The sequence below is a fragment of the Pituophis catenifer genome, unplaced genomic scaffold (genome assembly GCF_029215685.1).
Source record: "Pituophis catenifer annectens isolate HBS135680 unplaced genomic scaffold, rPitCat1.0.hap2 SCAF_1, whole genome shotgun sequence".
In the NCBI taxonomy this organism is placed as follows: Eukaryota; Metazoa; Chordata; class Lepidosauria; order Squamata; family Colubridae; genus Pituophis; species Pituophis catenifer.
This window is the reverse complement of record NW_027256881.1, coordinates 290,199,246-290,220,089: the sequence shown is the minus strand read 5'-3', so window position 1 is coordinate 290,220,089 and position 20,844 is coordinate 290,199,246.

Genomic DNA, 20,844 nt, shown 5'->3' with positions numbered 1-20,844 from the left:
TAGTGTAAAGGGAATAGCATTCTCATGAACTTGTGGGAAGCTGTTAGGGGACATTGAAAATGAGGATTTCCTGACCTTGACTAACTATGGCTGTACAGAGGCAGCACTGAAGCAGCTGCAGCAGAACAGCACTGAAACAATCAAAATTCTCCCAAATGTTATTTCCTTGGATATCATGGGACCCAATGTTCAATAAATTGGCCCATTTGAAATACCATGGTTGAAAATGTTTTTTTTCCCTATGATGCCCAGTTAAAAGGTTACAAAAATGAGACTTTTAGAAGTATATAGATATGCAGTAATATTGGGAGAAAAATGCATCATTGAAAATCTGGAGAGTCACTACACACCATTGTAACGAGCTGTGGTGGTGCAGTGGTTAGAATGCAGTATTGCAGGCTAACTCACTGCTCACTGCAAGAGTTCAGGCCTGACTATATTAAGGTTGACTCAGCTTTGCATCCTTCCGAGGTCAGTAAAATGAAGACCCGAGATTATTGGGGGCAATATGATGACTCTGTAAACTGCTTAGAAAGAGCTGTAAAACACTGTTGAAGCAGTAGATAAGTACTATTGCTAAGAACTACAGTATAAAACATAATCTCCTTTAATAATATTGCAGCGTATACACATTGCCTCATCCCCACATGGAAGTACTATTTGAATAACTTAGCATTAATCTTTTAGATCAGGATCTAGATTAGAATGAATAGTCAAAATGCCTGATGTCCATGTCTTTAATAACATCAAAAGTGAAATGTTATTATTTTTTTTTTAATTTGATTTATATGCCGCCCTTCTCTGGAGACTCAGGGCGGCTTACAATGCGCTAAGCAATAGCCTTCATTCTTTTGTATATTTATACAAAGTCATCTTATTGCCCCCACAAACTGGGTCCTCAATTTACCTACCTTAGAAAGGATGGAAGGCTGAGTCAACCTTGAGCCTTGGCGAGATTCGAACCTGCAGTAATTGCAGGCAGCTGTTCTTAATAACAGGGTGCTTTAGACCACTGTACTACCAAGGCTCTTTATTGATACAGTATGTATAGCAAATTTCCACTTTGAAACACCAGGACAAGATACAAGCCAAACTGAATAAATATTTTTTTATATATATTTCCTTTACGGTCACTGAATGAATTGATACCTTGTCAGGATACCTGAAAATATCCTGCATTGATATTTTTGCACTTTTTGCTTTTATTACAACGTGTACAGGCACTTGTTTTAACAGACTGTATTTATACAGAAAGACAGTATAGACTTACACAATATGGTCATATTTTGGCCATTTTTGAATGATTTCTTTTTTTCAGAGTTCTTAATAGGCCTTATCTTCTTTCACCTCCAACTGGAAGAGAAAAGAACTGTCAACAACTGGTTTAAACTTATATGAGTGTCAACAGTAAATGTTTTTAAAGGTTAATCAGGTCAGTGAGGCTTGTTCTTATATCACCAACTAAGACTCTCCTGACGTTTCAAAATAGATAAATCCTTAGGGAAATGTTTTGGACGACATGGCATGGCTAATTAGATTATTATGTTGCCGCTGAAAGGGACAAAATCAAATAATTCTGAATTAAGTCAGTGAATATGTATTAAATAATGTTAAAAGAATTCAGATGACACCTATATTAAAGTTAAGTATTATCCACATCCATGCTTGGACTAATTTATTTATTTAACCTATTTTGCACACTATCTTAACAATGTGAAATGTTGCTAGAATGATATTAGTGATGTGATATATTAGCTTACTTAAATATTAAGTATTTCAAGATATACGTGAAATGAAATATATTATTCTTTATTGACACTTGATCAAAATTTTTACATTTAGTTGAAATGTGAAATGTTTTGGAAAGCTAATGCCTAATCAGCAAATTGTTGTTTTCCATAGAAGTATGCCAATCCATTATGTGAACGATCTGTTAGTGTCTTGGCTGAGGATTTCTAAAGTGGTTTTCCTGGGCAAATCCCACAGATCAATGAAACTTTCTCCAAAGGGAAGGTTTAATTAATAAACATGTTTCAATTATTTTTGTTTTCTTTTTTTATTAATCCTGTAAATTGCCTTCAAAATGCTACAATGTTAACATTGGCAAAAAAAGGGTATAAATAAATAAACATGAACACATATAAATGTGGTCCTTTGGATTAGTGGAAAAATTAGAAAATTGATTTATTTCTAATATCCAGTTAGCCATGCATTTCAAAATCAGGAATATCTATGATCAGATAAAAATTAAACACCATATATAGATGACTGGTAACACTGAATAATGAATAATTAACATATGGCATAATTATTAATGAAGATATAGATATGAATACAGATATGGAAATCCTATGCTATCTCACTTCTGTCACCATTAGATCCACTCTATAAAGGATACATTGCACACAAAATCAGCTTCTCAGATTTTCCAATATGATGGGGGATGGGGAAGGGAAGGAATTATGGACAATTTTGGCCCCCCAAAATGGGGAAATGTTGGAATCAGTAGTATAAAAAATATGAAAGATTATCTAGTTGGATTAGATAATGAAAATCAATCTAAGGATCCTGAAGCACTTAGCATAGTATTTTATGAAATGTGAGGACTTTTCATGAAATTTGAACACTCTTTTAAGTTTCAACATATCATACATTGCAATGGCTATGAAACTCAAAATTGTGCAATGAACCAAATAAATGTAACCCTAGATATAATGGACATGATTACTCTAGAGTTTAGAACTAAAATGCTTTTAACTTAAACCACATACAATAACTTTTTGTGTCTCGATTTTATGTGAGAAAATTTACTGTAGTCAGAAATATATATATTTCTGACTACAGTAATATACACACAAACATATAATTTCTGACTACAGTAAATTTTCTCACATAAAATAGTGTGTGTTTGTGTGTGTGTATTATTTGATGTGAAAAATGTAGTCAAAAATGCCATGGGTCACACAGCTCTATGTGAATATTTTCTGCGTGCTTTAAACATAGAATGGGTGAAATCAACCAATCCTGAAGAAAAGGAGGCATTTACAATCCATGTAGATACCTGGCAGGTGGGGACTGATATCCTAGTTACCCTGGAAAATCTGGTGGACACCTTCCTTCGATTTTATACATAGCAACAAAATTCATTCCTCAAAAATGCCTGTTACTCCCACTGATATTGTGCTTCTGTGCATTTGCAAGGTACAGAAAGGTCTTGGGCTGAATATCTTCTTCTTCAAATGTACATGCTATACTTAAATCCATCAGACTTTAAACAGTGCACAATGAATAAATTACAGATAAATACAATAACTACATAACAAGAAGATAATCAGAAAATAACTTCGAACTAATCTGGAGCATTACAGTATATAATTCGGCGAAAATCTCCAAAGGCTCTTGGAAAAACCAACTTGTTTTGGGGCCAGGTGATTTTACAGAAGAAAAGCCCACACATATGAATGAATGAATGAATGAATGAATTTAAGTTATTTATTTATTTATTTATTTATTTATTTATTTATTTATTTATTTATTTATTTATTAAACTTCTTAACCCTCTCATGGAGGAACTCTGGGTGGTACATAGGCAATCCTATAATAAACAATCCATATCAGACTTTATTGCTATTACTTACGTAACCAACACATCGAATTGCACTTGGAAACAAACCAATAGCCAGTGTAACTTCTGTAATAACAGAAATACAAGGCAGTATTGTAATGAAACAAAGTTGTAAGTACATGGATATCTGTGGAGTCCTTGGTGCTCTCTGAGCTTGGTTGTTTGCAGACATATCATTATCTAACTCAGTAACAACATCAATGCTGGTATGGATGGAGTTTGCTCCCTATTTATATACAATAGCTGCAAATTGTCTTGTTTGAGGAGACAATCAATCAGACAAACAAGAAAACAATGTGCTAATCAAGAAATTACAGGGAAGAAAACCACAAACCCACCAATGCTGGCAGGATAAGCTACTGTATATAAACAGGGAGCAAACCTCACATCACTAAGACTGATGATGTTACCTAGGCAGGTAATGAAAGATCTGTAGTCAATTAACCAAACAGAGAGAGCACTAAGGACTCCATAGTTCAACCCTAAGCTACATAGATTTTTCTTCTATTAGTACATGGTTAGATGTGTATTTCACAATGTGATATTTCTGGGTGATCTTCAAGTGCAGTCCCATATACAACAAATTACAATAATTCAAGCAAGAAGTCACAAGAATGTTAGTACTTATTCTCAGTTTGTCTCAGTCTGTGAATGGCTACAATCCTGACTGCCAAGGATACTTATAATCTGCTTCTTGAATCCTTTCAAAAGGCCACTCACCCTCTTATCTATAACTTTCCCCAAATGAAGAGGTAGGCTATGAGGTAGAATTTATCCAAGATGTTGAATCTATGTGAGATTTAAGGATGTGACGAACCAGCACCTGTTTCAAAACAGGTGGCATATTTTATTCCTTTAAGGTGGCATTGATTACAGCAAGAACCAACTCCTTGTCCCAACTCCAACCTTTTTAACAAACTAGGTGGAGTGGAGAGCAAGGTTGCATAAGAAGAAACCTGGTGTCAAATACATCCCAATAACACTGCAAAGTGCTATTCATGCCAGCACATTGGATACTATTCATCTGTCTTCCAACTTGGAGCAAATATCAAAAAAAATAATAAAAAAAAAATCACTGGCCAAATTATTACAACTCATACTAGGTAACTCCTCCTGCCCATCTTTCCCTAAAATAACCCCGAAGTTAGTTCAACAGGTCAGCATTCTGCAGATTTAATGAGAAGAAGTAATTGAGCTTTATTATCCTTCCTGCAAGGATGTCAACTTGAACTTATGTATTAGTATGTGATAATGTGTTCGGTCATGTTACCTCCTCATTTGCTGCTAGTATTGTTAATAGTATGTCTTTGTCCATTTCATTTTCTAGAGCTTCTCAGAATATAGACAAGGAAACAGAGGTAACTCAGGCATTGAATGGGGCCAATCAGGAGTGAGCCCATCTAATGCCTTAGTTACCTCTGTATTCTAGAGATCATCTATACGGACCAAATAGAACTGCTCCAAAGCTTTGGGAAATTCTCCAAGGATCATATGTAAGTCTACCTTAAGTGCATTAGACACCTGGGGTGGGCCATCTCCATCGGTTCATTTTCTCTGGAGAAATTAGTGGCTCTATCTAATCCCAAGGTCCCAAAAAAATTCCTACAAAAAGAGATATAATAGAAATGTCCTACAGCACCATATCTTATTTTATCTATTCCAAGTATACAAACCATAATGGTTGAGTCACATATTTCACAAAGCTCAAAGCAAATAACATTATAGCTTAAAATCCAACTCATATGATTATAATGCATTTGCCAACATTTAATCAACTTCTCCAAACGAGCTGTTTGTAAATTTAAGGTTTATTGTTCATTTTATTTTCATCAGTGAAGATGCAATATTAAAAATATTTTGTGCATCCTGGATTATGTAGCTTCATTTGCAAAACCTGTACCCAGTTCCTCCACTATCTATCACAACTGCAAATGAAAATGATATAAATCCCAAGAATAAAATTTCCCTTTAGTTATGAATCGAGGTGGACTCTTTTATCTAGGAGCCATGTTGGAAGGGGCCGTTTTCAGTGTGTAAGGCAATGAACCAGATGCGATTAGCTGCTGCAAAAGTTCTGCCAGTGGAAGAGAAGAGAATTAGTGAGAAGGCCTTGTTGTTGAGCCAGTAAGGCATCAGCCCAGATTGGCCTGCTCAGGGTAAGTGACCTTCATAAATCTTCCTGTATATCAAGTGCCAAAGTAAATTCATATTGATTACATCTGAATTCCTGACTAAAGCAAAACCAAGATACAGGTGGTGTTCAAGAAAAAGCAGTTATTTGCTCTGGTTGAGCCCTGTTATAACAGAGCAGTCCAGCCAATTAAGGCCCTTAGGGACAGCAAACTGGTGAAAAAGAAAGAAGGTGGAAAGATGTTTATGTCTTGCTGGATCTTTTTGCTTCCATTTTATTTTACTGATTTATTTTTGCTAGCAATAGGAAGTAAGCCTTTGGTATAACAAGAGAGCTGCTTGAAATTATTCCCATGATTTGTAGGACAGAAAGCCAAGGAGGTCTTGAGTTAGTCAAATCCCTCAGGTTTTCCGAGAAAACTTTGTGAATCTCACAGCGAGCAAGTTGTGACTTAAGGTCAGATTCTCCTTACCTTAAGACCTATATGCATCTAAGAAAAACTCTCCTAACACCCAGAAGCAAAAATATTGCACCTGTTTAACAATCTGGAAAAAAAAAAACACAATGGGAGAAATTCCTTTCTAATGTCTTCTCTTGGGATATGCTTGAAATATGGAAAGGTGATTAGACAATAAAAGCAGAACAGTAGACTCATGTACTACCATCATTTACCTTTTTACTTAAAATTATCTGGCCCTGTCCTGACCCCATGAAAATTTTATCTATTTAGTTTCTTTGATGAAAGAAAAAAAATCACTAGCAATTTCTCTTTCATCTGATTCAATGTGTGCAATGAAAAGTTGCAAAAGAACAATACTAATTATAATTAAACTATGTCTAATAAACTTCAAACAATGAGGAATAGATATTTGTTCTTAATTCACAACTTTTATACAAATGACATATCCGATTTTTGGCTTCCTGTCGCTTTATCCTCCTGAAACATCTCCTTTAATAATTGATTTCCTTTAATAAAAGGAATCCTCATTTACCCATTGCCTCACTGAAATTATTCCAGTGTCAAAAAAATAGCTTTGTGACCATATATGACATTATAGCATCCCACAGTCATGTATCATTATTTGTGTGCTTTCTAATTGGCTTGAGGCAAGAAAGCCAAAGTAAAATTGTTACTTGCAGTTATTAATGACCAAATTGGAAGTGATGCTAGGAACCATCACATGATTTTTGCCTTTCCACTTGGTGACCACAATGCTTACAATGGAATTCCCAGTCCCAATTGTGGTAGCTAAGCAATAACTACCTATAATTATAGATCTGATTTGGCAGTTTTTGTTCATATGTTTCTAGCATGGCAAGTATCATCACCCTCCCCCCTCAAATATCTGAATGGAATAAATAACCATTCCCAAGGGGTTGTTGCCATTGAAATTTCTTTTAAAGGAAAACAAACAAACATTAAAATAATTAGGGATTTTTGGTAGCCAATGTATTTGTTTTTTCAAAAATAGAAGCCTGAGAAGCTCTTGTCAAACCTTTTAAATTTAAACCTATTAAATTTTATATCCTAAATAAGGCATGTATATAATAATAATAATAGTAAATATAAAAATACGTCTGTTAAAGGCAAAAATAAACATTGCCTATATTCCTTCCTTCCTTCCTTCCTTCCTTCCTTCCTTCCTTCCTTCCTTCCTTCCTTCCTTCCTTCCTCTCACCCTCCCTCCCTCCCTCCCTCCCTTTCTGCAGTGGAAAGCATCTCTTTTTTATTTGGTCTACATTAATATCTGATCCTTGAATTGGAATCTGACACATTTCTTGATCAAATGTGATTGATTTCATGTCAGCTTAATAAAGTATAAGCTCTTACTCCTTCCTATTCATTAGCCTAGGTAAACTCCTGCCAAAGGCCACTACTGCCTTCGCTTTTTGACAACTTGCTGAACTAAGAGATTCCTGCAATACCACTTTCCTCTCAGGAGATGATTTCACTTCTTAATATTATACTTCATTATCTCTTCAATTACATTATACACCGTGGACTTTAAGCACCCTGTGTAAGTGAACTGTAAATCACTTTTTGCTAAAACAAAGATAATAATAACTGATCCAAACAGCAAAGTTCACTTTTGGAACATGAAAGAAAATGGATATAACAGCATACACAATAATGGTGTGTGGATCTGAAAGCAGTGCTTAAAACATTTAGCGGAATCTAGGTGGAAATCCTAAACTACATAAAAGAGTAATAAAATATTGATGCATACTTTAAAATGAATACATGCATCTTAACTTGTAGATTTCTAAGAATTAATAATTTAGTAGCTTGTATTGATGAGAAGCAAATAAGTTGGAAGAGTATGTTGGCACCATTAAAGAATATTTAAAGAGCTCTCTATCCCTCTAAAGAGTTCTCAAATATCCTTTGGAGTATTTGAACTGACATGGATAAGTCTTGTTTTGAAACCAGAACATTGCTAGTCTTTAAATTACCGTTTCATCTGTACATCTATAACTGTCATGCATTTCTAATTGGCTACATTCTAAATATTCAAACAGAGATCTACAGGAGATATATTTAGAGCTGAAGTTTTCTGGGTATAAATTTGAATATATATTGAACAGTCTTAATAGTAAAGCATATTGTAAGTTTAACTTTTCATTTTTCTCTACTATTTCCAAGTAGATACCAGAAGGTTCTCTATAAATCCATGAAGAATCCCTGCAAATCTAAAGTAATAGTGTATTATGTAGATCTCTACTTGTCCTCTTACTATGCAATATATTTGCCTATTAAATCATTATAAAACATTGCAACTGGTTACTTTGGCCGCTAAACATGGGTATTCAGGTATATTTTCATGTATTACAGTTTAAAGTTTAGTAAGAACATTAAAGCAGTTATTCATAACTGCTACAACAAAGAGAGAAATAAATCTTATTCCACATTTGTTCATCAGTTTATATCCATTTTTAAAAAATAACATTTCTAACCTGCCAATTAAAAAAAAAAACTCTAGTCAGTTTATATTAGAGTAAAATTATAAAAAGATATTCCAGCAAGATATACCTTGTTTAACTATCAAATAGGGTTTAAGGCTTAGTGAAATAAAAAAAATGAAAGTGTTTTTCAACATAACTATCGGGAGGCACCTTTGGAATCATCTGGGGAAGAGAATGCCAAAGTATGAGGATGGTCACAGAGAGGTCCTGTGGACTCAAACATATTTCCTCACTCTAGACATCTGAGGTACTTTTAATGGGTCTTCCTGAGATATCTGAAACTAATAAATCTCTTCCTTCCTTCCTTCCTTCCTTCCTTCCTTCCTTCCTTCCTTCCTTCCTTCCTCCCTCCCTCCCTCCCTCCCTCCCTTCCCCAATCTGTTCCTTAACAGGTCTCTCTCTCACACATAAATGCACATTAATAAAATTTTAAGAAACCTAAAAATGGCACACAAGAAAGCAAAAAATCTTTCAGAAAACAGCTTTGAGATACCTAGATGATAGATAACTAGATGATAGCTAGCTAGATAGATAGATGACAGATAGACAGACACACAGACAGACAGATATAGTAGGAAATTCATAATAATATGTTAGGATGTAATAGCAATAGCATTTAGACTTATATACCACTACATAGTGCTTGACTCAGTGGTGGATTCCTCCAGGTTCGGTCTGGTTCTCCCGAGCTGGTAGTGGTGACGATATGACATCACTGAACCAGTTCTCCCCCGCCCCCCCCATGTCCCCCCGCCCCCCCCGCGTTATTCTTACCTTTTATTTTACCCCACCTCCAATCTGTTGCTGCCTCCTGAGTTCCAGCTGATGGCTAGAGGGAAAAAAAACTGTTTAAACTCTTGCCGCGGGGCTTCAAAGGGCCATCCTACAGCTGATCAGTGTTAAAAGAAAACAAATGAGTAGATCAGTGCCTGCAAAAATACATGAGTAGATCAGTGCCTGCAAAAATATATGGGTAGACCAGTGCCTGCAAAAATACATGAGTAGATCAGTGCCTGCAAAAAATAAACGGGTAGATCGGTACAGCTCTGCAAGCAGTTAAAAGCCTGGTAGACCAGTATCTCTGCTAAATCCTAAATAATTGTCACATGACTATCAAGCCACGCCCACAAAATAAGCCACACCCATAGAACCGGTAGTAAAAAATTTTAGAACCCACCCCTGGCTTGACTGTGTTATAACTCTTAGCAATAGCACTTATATACTGCTTCACAGTGCTTTACAACCCTCTCTGAGCAGTTTACAATATCAGCATATTTTCCCCAATAATCTGGGTCCTCATTTTACTGACCTTGGAAGGCTGAGTCAACCTCAAACCCCATCAGGATCAAACTCCAAGATGTGGGCACGGTTAGCCTGAAATAGTGAATTCTAACCACTGTACCGCCAGGGCTCATGCGTCATGCCAGGTCATGACCTAATCTAAATCAAGTATATCACTGAACATAGAGAGTCAGGACCCCAAACATTAGTGAAGATCTTACCTTACTGACATTGGCTTTGGTAGATATTCTGACCCAGCATCTAGTTATGTATGCTCCAATACCTTACCAGTTACCAGCCTTTGGAAGTAACTGCTGTATCTTCTAGAATAATTAACACATTTTTATTATCTTTCCTCAAGCCAGATTGGAATGAATAGAGCTAATAACACATTTAAGTTTGTAGATAGAACAATTAGTCTGCCCTCACTTGTTAATAAATATAAGCTGCAATCCTGCAGTACAACCAATGCTCTTATCTTTTGGTGTATTCCAAAAGTGTTATCACCAATGGTACTCCATATATCTGCTATCACAAATAATGAATAATGACTCCAGTAGACTATTGATGTTGAAATGGCAATTTCCTATTTTTAGAATTATCTGTAATCACATCTATAATAACCCATATCTCCAGGCCATTAATCCATTTCATACTTTTTGTAGATAGCTAGTAGTACAAAATAACCTAGGTTTCCACTGTAATATTTTTTAATGATATATACATTCATGTTATATGGCTACTGTAGATAAACTACCAATGTTAGTGCAAATTCATAAAATATTTACAACATATTTATGCAGACACATTGAAAGGGACTTATTCTTAATTAAGAATGTGTGGAAGCATTCCCTTAATGCTTAGACATAAACTATACAAAGCAGGGCATTTCAAACAACAGCACATTATTTAAACAATATATTTTGCCATTACCAAAGTAACACCAGCAGCATTGCAAAGTTTTCCTCCTCCCTCTGGATGGCTTTTAAAATATGCTTGCAAAGATACCCATAACCTTATGGTTGGGGATGTTTACTGAGAAGGTACAGAGCTTCTTCCAGTAGCACCTTTTTCCAGACATTTCCAGTCCATTACATGAGTGATAAATTCCCTTTGGAGACCGCAGGCATTTTTTGTTTAGTATTGATGGTCTTTCTTAATCTCTTCTACTTTTCTCACTTTTCTCACCGATTGCCTCACCTGCCAGGACATATGAATATTCATGAATCAGGATTATCAACTGTCTGCTTGAGGGATTCAGTTTGATTTCTACCTTTCTCAGTGTTCAGCTGGGATTTGGGTTTGATTCTAGATGTTTTAACATCTGTTGTGGATCTTTCAAGGCACCTGTTAATACTGCTACTGGCATTCTGCTGGGTAGCTGCTGTTGGCCTTTGTCTCCTGTTGAACTTCCAAACAACCATATTACTCTGTCTCCAAACTGCCAGTTCTTCCTTGTTTTTATTGGCTTTTATGTTTTGACAGTTTGGGTTGATACAGGACAAGTTCCCCCTTTTTGGGAAAGTTAGGGTAGAACCTTCAGAGTACTTCAAAAAGCAAATTATTCTCCAAAGCACCAAAGGGAAGGACAAGAAACAATGGTTGGAAACTAATCAAAGAGGGAAGTAACCTGGAATTAAAGAGAAACTTCTTAACAGCGAGGACAATTAACCAGTGGAACAGCTTGCCTTCAGAAATCGTGGGTGCCCTGTCACTGGAAGTTTTTAAGAAGAGAATGGACAGTCACTTATCTGAAATGTATAGGTTCTCCTGCCTGAGCAGGGGGCTGGACTAGAAGACCTCCAAGGTCCGTTTCAGCTCATTCTATTCTATTCTCTGTTACTAACTCAAGCAAAGCCATGCATATTCCTTGGCAGTCCAAGTTAACTTTTTTGAGAGGAGATGTCTCAAATTTACATCAGATCAAGCACAAGGGTGAAATCTCTTTGGGAGCTGTATCTATGCCACTCCATTACTCCTATACTTTGGAGAGAATGTCAGCATGCTGGGTTGCAATGTCCCTGCTCAGGGATGAAATTCAGCAGGTTCTGACAAGTTCTGGAGAACCGGTAGCATAAATTTTGAGTAGTTCAGAGAACTGGCAAACATCACCTCTGGCTGGTCCCAGAGTGGGGTGGGAATGGAGATTTTGCAATATCCTTCCCCCAGCCGTGGGGAGGGAATGGGGATTTTGCAGTATCCTTCCCTGGAGTGGGGTGGGATTGGAGATTTTGTAGTATCCTTCCCCTGCTATGCCCATCAAGCCACGCCCACCACGCCACGCCCACAGAACCGGTAGTAAAAAAAAATTGCATTCCACCACTGTCCCTGCTTCATGATAGGCTAAAGAGAACATTGCAGGACTTTTGGTGGGATAATTCATGCCTGAACCATTCTATTCTTGACTCTATGACACCCAAGAGTGCCAACTTGCTTAGCCACAAAACTTAGATGTAGCCAGTGGCTTCTTCACCAGCAAGAACATGGATGGTGCCTGTGCTGCAGCTGTGATAACCACTCCAGCCTTGCTGTATTCTCCACATTATAGCAATTGCTTTACATTAATTTAGAGTAAGTACTCTATTGTATTTTATTATGTTCTTCATTAATAGATAAAAAGCACATCAACAGCATTTCCTTATTGGCAAAGAAATTCATTGGGAGTGCACAATCAATGTTGTAGTGCTGTTTATTTTGGGAACAACTGTCCTGAATTATAAAAAGTTCCTATAAGCAAGAATGAAAAATACAAAGAGTTTCCAATGAAGTAAAAGTCATATCCTGATCAGCCAAATCCCACCTGCCAGGCTGGTTGTCAGGCCCAGTAGGTTCTCTCATAAACCCTTTTGCCTGTGTTGCACCAGTGGTGTTGCCTTTGGCAGTGGTCAATAGCTCTTGGCTGCTGTGCCAAGTGAAACAGCAGGGATTGGTTCATAATGCCAATAGCACAAGAAAAGTTTTTACTTGTATCCTTATAATTTTATTTCTAGTATAATAGAAAACACACAGCACTGAGTGCAGTGTTTTCTAATCAAGTTTGGTTTCTGCTATGTTGGCTTTAATTTTACATGTGAATATTCTGTTTTGCTGGGTTGTTACTCATAACTCTTTTGATAAATTATAGCCAACACCAAAATAGATGCAATAAATCCTCTTTTAAAATTACAAATATTAAAACAACAACAACCAGAAGATTTTTTTTATTCTAATTGGGTCCATCTGGGGTTTTTACATTATATAAAGAAAACTTAATTAATAATCAACACTTTTAATTTCACTGAATCCTGAGAGTCGAAAAAGAAAAGTTTGCTGCTTCAAAAGAGAGAGATAAACATTTTGATCACTAAATCAAATTCATGTTCCAGAGATAAATTAAATGTAAACTATTCTTATTTTCCTGTTAGATTAAAAGTACCAAATATATCAGTTCTGATAAACCCTACCTCACATTTTAGATTTCTACCTAGCAGAAAGTGAAGACAAGAACGTTAAAATTTTTGCCTGGCTCTGAATTCTGAGTTTCATATTTCTAGAACTGCGGACAGCAAATCAAAGATATTAAGATTTGGCTACAATAGAGAACCAGAAAGTCACTAGCGATGCACTTGTATATCCATGGAGGTCCACATGGGGAAGAAATCCACGAAAGGGAACAAGTGACAAAATGTGTTTTGTAACCTCACAACACAAATTACCTGCAGACCTTCTGATATGTATTGTCCAAATTACCTGCAGATCTTCTGCTTTTAACTCCATACTTCATGCAAATATTTTCACAGTTACCTTAAAAGTGTTGAAAACACCATTCCAGTGTTTCACCAACAAGAAGAAATAACCTGGTTTTTTTTTTTTTCACAGAGGAAACCAAACAAATCCAGGTCTGTTTGAATTCTATCAGCATTCTTCAGCATTAAAAAATTGTTCACTTGCAAAGAAATAGATTCTCATTTGCTATAATTGGTATTAGCAAACATGTACTTTTGACTAGCTTTTGAAAGATATTGTATTGCTTTGTAAGATTCAATAGTAGTAGTAGTAAAGAACCGGTGAGAGTATCAATAATAGTAATAATAATTCTTAACTTAATTCTTAATTAAAATTAAATAGGTAAAAGACTGGCATAATAAAAATAATCTCAGTAAAATAATAACTACCTAAAACTTAGATACAATTAGCATTAGGGGGACAGTACAGTCTCCTGCTATAGGAAAAGGCAAATGTATGGGACTCTGTTCTGAAGATGTTCATGTGTGTTAAAGAGAATGGAAAAATTGTATTAATTACAGTATCTAGGTTTGAGGTGGACAATCCACAGCTCACGAAGAAGCATTATAAAACAACTTCAGGATCCAGCATTTAATTCTAATGTTTCTAATTCTGGGTTTCATTTGCTTGCATGTTTATTCATGTACATATTTTATTGTAACCTATTTATGTAAAAACATTCTTCTGAAAAACAATGAAACTGTATGTTGTTTGTTTGCTTGCTTGCTTTAAAAGTGATTCATTGATGAACAGCACCTGGAGGAGTGGGGAAGAGAAAAGTAATAAAGTACGTACAACACAAAAACCCATTTTATTCTGGTTAATTTCAAAATCTCTACTCAAAAATGCCAAGAAGAAAATAAATGTTTTAGCTTGGCTCTGGAAAGAGAACAGCATGGGAACCAAATGTGCCTTTGGTCATTGGGATTGAAACAATATGGATTCTGAAACAATAATCATGAAACATCGGTTTGGATCCAAGTACCCGAGTGTATAATTACTACTTATAATGAGAGGTCCCTGGTTTCCCTTCTAAGTAGCAACAATTCATCTACCTGACACTTCCAGACGCTTCCTAACCTTCCAGAATAGAAGAAGGGGTTCATCTTGTAAGCAAGAATTGGCAATATCCATTATTAAACAGAAAGTCTTCTTAAGTTCAGGCATTTGTAATCCTTAATTTTAAAGAACAGAGAAGAAAGGAATGAGGTTATGTGATGTTCAACCAATAATTGCATTTATGTTCAAGAAGCATTATAAATATAACTGCTGGCAAAACTGGTAATATTTGAAAATGAAAAAAGTGAAAACAAAAAAGAAACCTGTCAAGTCTTCTGCAGAACAAAATGTTACATTTTTCTTTTTTATTTCAGAGCTGCGGCTGTACATGTACAATACATGAATAGAAAAGAAAAACAATCCTAATATACACATGGAACTTGGAAAAACATGTAGCACTATGCATACAAGTAAAGGTCTCTGAAATTCTACTTTTAAAGGAAAATTAGGTAATTAATTCACCCACCAATTATGAATTCTGTGACTTGGTTTAGAGAAGTGACTATGATATTACAAAGAATTATTTTGGTAATAAGCTTTGTGTGTTTGTACATAATAAGTGTGCAAATGTTTAAAATGTTGTCACAATGTGGGAATATTTGTAAAGTGGCTCCTAATAGAAGTTTAAAGAACATATGGAAAGGTAACTAACTCTCTTTTTCCCCTAAATCTTGTATTTCAAAAATTCATCAAATGGAAATCAACCTCTTAATCATAGAAGTGCTATTAATCTGTTGACCTCAGTAGTAGTAGTAGTAGTAATAGTAGTAGTAGTAGTAGTAGTAGTAGTAATAATAATAATAATAATAATAATAATAATAATAATAATAATAATAACAACTTCTGGCACAATTTCCAGTGAATGATTTTAGCAACACGGTCATAAAATCATTCTCTGGCACAATTTCCAGTGAATGATTTTATGACCGTGTTGCTAAAACCATTCACTGGAAATTGTGCCAGAAGTTTGGATTTGAGTACAGCAAAAACCACTGGGAACATCAGGTTGAGAAAGTTTTAGAGAATGAGAAACTCAAGATCTTGTGGGACTTTAGAATTCAGACTGAGAGGCACTTGGTCCACAACACACCTGACATAACAATAGTTGAAAAGAAAAAAGTATGGTTCATTGACATTGCAATACCTGGTGATGCACGAATTGAAGATAAGCAGCAAGAAAAAATCACAAAGTACCGGGACTTACAAATTGAAGTTGAGCGACTGTGGAAAAAGAAATCGTGTGTTGTCCCGATTGTAATTGGAGCCCTCGGAGCAATACCCAAAGGACTACCCCGCTATTTAGAAATTCTAAATTTGCCGGACTTGAACATTTTGACTCTACAAAAAACCACCTTACTCGGAACAGCTTACATCCTCCGACGATACCTTAACAGTTCCTAGGTCCTTGGTTAGGACTCGAGCTGCTGAGCTATTAACCAGCCTCAAAGGCTGTGAATCTCACTAAAGATTAACCAATAAATAATAATAATAATAATAATAATAATAATAATAATAATAATAATAATAATAATAATAATAATGCTTTGCAAGAAACTTCCCCAAAGAGTGGAAAAAATATTTGGGCTGATTATAAGGCAGTGCAGCTGAGCAGGGATGAGAGATGTTGTAAATCTATTAGCAAGGCATTGCTTGGCTTCATTTCTGTTTAATATTTCTTTAAGCTATAAAATTGCATTATGTTAATGCAGGGTACTATCTAAATGATAAAAGCAGCTAATGTGATTACCTCTTGCTGTGCTATAAACCTTTCAGTAAAGCAAGCATTCAACTATTTCATATGATGGCAGTGTTATGTGCAGTGGATTACATGCAGATCATTTTAAAGCGGTTGGAACATGTCTTAAATTTATACATTCTAGCAGGACACCAGGGTAAAGCATTGGAAGCGGACTCAAATAACCCTTCCTTGAACTGCATTACTGAGGCCCAGGGGACTGGTCCCTGTCATTTCACAGAAGCAGAAGCAAAGGTGACTGCAAAACAGTAGATAAAAAAAGGGTTTTCTACAAGCCTACCATTAAGCATAAGAGAAATCCCATTGACAGAGTGAGTGCAGCCCAGAAAGACTTCGGAAAGGAATGATGTCTTCTTTTTCTAAACTAAGATTAAAGAAAGTGAAAGTGAGACAATAAGTCCACCTCATTGAGTCTCACTGTCTGAAATACAGTAGCACAAATTCCTTTACAGGATATTTCCTCTTTAGAGCTCTCCCATGATTCTGCCTCAAAACTATAAAAAAAGAAAAAGAGACAGGTTCTGGATAGGTCATTTAGGATCATTTTGATGACATCCAATAGATAGCGGAAAAGCAAGGGAGTTTTTTAAAAAAAGTCAATTCTTGTTTTATTTATTATACTGTACAAAGGCCCCTGATTATGTAGAAAGCAATAAATTCTGAATAATCCTTAAACAGATGTGTGTTTTGAACTTTTTCATCCCTTTAATTTAAGGATTTTAATGCTGGTCAAGAAGAAATGGTTAGAATGGAATATCAAGCAACCAAATGGCTAATATTTGGGAAAGGAATATACCAAGGTTATACACACTCACCTTATGTAATTATTTAATTTATATACTAAGTATATTATGAGAAAGATTAGACTAGAGGAAACAGAAACTGGATATTTTTCTCCTAAGGAATCTCTTCTTGAAGATGAAAGAACATTAAAAGCCTGTTCTACATCTCTGTCTGTCTGTCTGTCTGTCTGTCTGTCTGTCTGTCTGTCTGTCTGTCTGTCTATATATCTATCTATCTATCTATCTATCTATCTATCTATCTATCTATCTATCATCTATCTCCATCCATTCATCCACCCATTTATATCACTATATTATATCAACAGGCAAAACCAATCCAATACAAATAGTAAGAGTCAAAGTGAAAGTGAAAACAGGTATTATTTTTCTATTCAAGCATCTCGACATTAGACAAGATGCTTTGACTGCAACTGAAAAACCTGGAAATGTGGAAATGATATTTGAAATTAAACCCACATTCTTTTTGTAAGAATTATAGAAAATTAAACAAAATTATTATTATTATTATTTTAAATCAACATTAAGGACATTTACAGCTCATGGATTAAAAGAATTTGAACACCGAATAAAAAAACATCAATGGTTGCAATTCTTAAAATGCTCAGAGCAGGGATGAACTGCTCCTGGTTCAGACCAGATCAGGCGATCCAGTAGTGATTGTGGCCAGTGGTTCAGAGAACCGGTAGCGATGGCGGCACAAGGCTCTGCCCACCCGCCCGGGTGTCATTATTTCCTGGTTTTAACCAATTAAAACCAGTTAAAACCAGGAAATAATATGTTTTTTACCAGGAAATAATATATTTTTTACCCTCTGTGCATGCCCAGAAGGTTTTGCGCATGACCAGAGGGTCTGTGCACGGCGTGTGCACTTCCGAACCGGTAAGGAAGGTAAGTAGATTTCACCCCTGCTTCAGAGGATTTATAATTATATAGAGATTTTAGGGACATATAAATATTTATGTTAAATAATAAAACTTTGGAATTTGACTATTTTTAAGAGTACTGGTTGTATTGTCCCTGAGGTGTTATTAAGAAAATTATTTTGAGAAACTGGAAACATAGTAGGGTTGACATTATTAATTTAAAATGAATTTTAAAATTTATGAAAAGGCAATTTTATCTACTAAACAAAAAGAATGACTCAATGCATTTTTCTGTGATATAAACTTTATATTTTATAGTGTCAGATAATATTTCCCCCCTCAGGTAGATTTAGACATCTGTTTGACATTTGATTAAAATATGAGTTATGTAGATAGTTTTCAGTTTTTCTGTTTGTGTTTTGTTATGAAGTTTTTCATTAGGGACTATTTTTTATTTCATTCTGTAAAACCTGTTAAAAAAATATCTAAATGAAATTAAGAAAAGAACACATACACATATGCATACATATACATATTCACACACAATTCTTTCTAGATTCAAGCTTTCATAAGGATAGTGACTATGGTCCTGAAATAAAGAGACATCTGCTACTATGAAAAATGTAGGCAAAATATTAAATTTTCCCTGATGAAAATAGTGTCCACACATGAGAGAAAAAAGCACACACGATAAAAGAGATGGTATCCACTTGTAACAGATCTGTGAAACCTGAACCTTCTGAAAAGCTGAATGAAGAAAAATTGATGCTTTCAAACTGCGATATTGGAGAAAATTGTTGAGAATTTGTCCATCAGAACAAGATCAAATTGTTCAACAGCAGATGAAATAAAGAGTTTGGTTGCATGCCATTTTAATAAATTATCATTACTATTATTACAAAACCAGACTGATTATGGGAAGCAGCAATAATGAAGCAGCTAAACATAAAGAATTGTGGGGAAGAAACACGGAAAGGCGAACTCAAAAATGGCTGTGTGTGAGAGAAAGAGAGTTGCTGTTGGTGGTGGTGATGATGATGTTGGTGAAGAAGAATTACAATTTTAATTCACTTGATAGATGAGGATGAGGGGCTGGTAATTTAATTGTGCCTCTGATTGAATAAGGCTGATTTCTAACCATTTAAAACCTGGTGGATTTTTTTTTTTTTGCTTCCTTATCCCCTCACTCATGTAAACATTATGATTCTATATTTTTTGGTAGTGAAATAGATTGCTCAATTGAGTTGCTATGGCAATGCAAGTTTTCACTTACATTTGCCTCCACTTCTTACTGCAGTAAGATGTCTCTTGAGCCCTTTACAGCTGTCTCATACAGTCAGATTGCATACATGGAGTATACTTGCAAACCTGACTCTTGTATTCAGTTCAACGAAGTTAACATTTATTAGTACTATATCATCAGGGACTGCAGCATCCAACTGTGGATTTGTGAGGCTACATTTACAACAGCCCTGAGTATTTTAAACGTGTGTGTTTTTAATGAAGTTGCTGATAAAAGTGCTGGAATTCTGCTTTGTAAGCGGTGAAATTCTTGAATACTAAGAGCACACTGACTTTCAATCCCTAAAGAGTGACCATTCTCACAAAATGGGAAGATTAACAGTTTATGGTTCCTGGTGGAAGAGTCTTAGACTTCCTTTCCAGTGCTGACAGAGCAGCAGGAACTTGTTCTTCTCCTACAGTGACTGGTGGAGTTGCACTAGCCTCAAGTCAAAGACTGCTTGTTGTTTCTAACACGAGTTGATGTTATTTATAATGGCATCCAAGTAACAGACAGGAATTTTCCTGCACATTTTCCAGAGACATTACTTATATGAAAGAGAAATTACTAGATAATAGTGAGATTTGCTTCCAAGGAAATATTTGCATGTCATTTGTGTAGGAGGCCCAAATGGAGAATGTAGGGCATATAGAGATTGGTTACACACTTTATAAATATATGTGAATAAATGGTATGAAAGTTCCTTCTGAGTTCTGTCATTAATTTCTCAGGGAAGAACATAATGTATCCATGTTTCTGGGCAAGGCAGAAATGTTCTTTCGGTATCTAACGGTTCCTTCAGTATCTAACATGCATAGAAATGTATGTGTGGGTAGTCCAAAGCATATTGTTTCTCTCTTGGAGACAAACTCCCAACAAAACAAAGCAAAAGGAAAGCAAACAAAAGCTTAGTTGCACAAGATTTCTTGAAAATTGCACTTGGAAATTCAATAACGGAAGAAAAGGTTTATTGTTTGCTTATCTTCACCGACTAAGCTACAATTCGATGAATCTGGGGAGCATATCCCAAAGGTAATGATTACATTGAATCTTCGAGAGCAGAATGAACTCCTTCCTAACAATTATGCAGATGATCTCAACCCCACGCCCCCTTTCCTCCCATACTAGGCTGATTATTATCCAATACTGGAACTTGGCCATCAGACTGGGAAGGAACAGAGCATGATTGGCTCTGCCAAGAGATGCATTGAGCTATAGCTTTCCTGGATTTTCAAACTAAACAACAACTCTATGCCAGTCCTGAAGTTGATGTGAACTATTTCTCTCTAATTTGAAACAGTGGGATAAACTTAAT